This window comes from Wasmannia auropunctata, unplaced genomic scaffold, assembly GCF_000956235.1.
Source record: "Wasmannia auropunctata unplaced genomic scaffold, wasmannia.A_1.0 LD336092.1, whole genome shotgun sequence".
Classification (NCBI taxonomy): Eukaryota; Metazoa; Arthropoda; class Insecta; order Hymenoptera; family Formicidae; genus Wasmannia; species Wasmannia auropunctata.
Genome location: NW_012026798.1, coordinates 568,026 through 569,672, shown reverse-complemented (window position 1 = coordinate 569,672; position 1,647 = coordinate 568,026).

Below are 1,647 nucleotides of genomic sequence, written 5' to 3'. Positions count from 1 at the left end.
TTATATTCTGTTCTAATAAATCATTTACTTGTTTATTTATTTCATTTTTATGTATTTGAGGGAATCTATATTGCCGCGTACGTATAGGCGTTTTATTTATTGTCGGTATTCTATGTTGTAAGACATTAGTATGTTCAAGTTTTTCTTTCGGTAAATGAAAACAATCAGAACTTTTTTCAATTAATTCTTCTACGTGTGTTCGTTCTTCGGAATTTAAATGTTCAAGTCTTAATGCATCGGCTACTTTCTCTTTCCTCTCATTTGATTTTACGTGAAAACATGCTCTCGAGTTTGAGATTTTCTTAGAAATATCATCTGAATTCAAGTATGTATTAGGATTAGAATTAGAATTAGGATTTGTATTTTCATTCGACAGTGAATTTGAATTAGAAATTGTATCAGAGTTCATAAAATTAGAATTCGAGTTTGTATTTGAATCTGAGTTTATTGAATTAGGATTTGAGTTTGTGAAATTAGAGTTTGAGTTAGCATCTGAATCCATTGGATTATTATTCATTTCAAATTCATATATTTTAATAGTGGGTATATATACCACATGATCTTCTTCATTGGTATTTATCACTTGCAAATATGCTTTTTCGTCTTGAACTGTAACTAAAGAATTAGAAACACATTCGAACACAAATAAATTACTTATACAGAGATGTACTTAAACAACGCTGCAATTTGGAAAAACAAGTAATGAAAAATGCACTCAGTTTGGCTATTCATTCACCGGACGAATTTGCATATCAAATCATGAAGGGACCTGGATTTATGGCAGTAATTTCTGGAGAAGTCGTACACATCATCAACTGCACTCCAGAAGTGAAAATTCGACATATTAAAGAATGTTATCAACAATTACCAGTATTAAAATGAAACGAAACCTATTTTCTGGCACCAAGAACACATATACTTTTCAAAACTGGAACCCAAATTACTTGTAATAGGGTAATACCAACAATGTATTTTCTAAACGACGGATGGCACCGGATGGCACCAATTCCGAAACATAGTTTACCACCAATAACAATGAAACCGATGACTAAACCAACTTGGCAGTATAACAATCCAGGATCATTGACAGCAAGCGGAATATATACTAACAGCGAACTTAAAAACCTGAGGGCTATAATGTTCCCAGCAGAAAAAAAAGGAATTTTAAATACCATGGCACGAGGAGTAAGAGGAGAACCAATAATAACAGAAGGAATATCTTTTTCTCATCTTTTGGACGAAAACAGCTTACAGAAGATCACTGAAGAAACTTGGAAGAAAATTTGGGGAACTTTTATCTTATTTGGCAACGCAAGCGCAGGACTAATTGGATTTTATTTTTTGATCAAAATGAAATTAATAATGGACATATTAATACATGGCTATGCTTTACATACCATTTATGGATGGTCATTACATTTAATCGGAGCATTTTGGGATTTAGTAACAAACTTATTATTGCATTTAATCAAAAAATCAACTTCAAATGAAGAAAATAAAGCTTCAACTCAACTAAATGAAGAACCTTTAAACCAACCAACTTCAAATTTACAACAATCACAACACTTACAATATCCAAACCAATCACAAAACTTACATCTTCCCATTTCACCACCTTCAATTGAAGATAATTGCATGAACACTGAA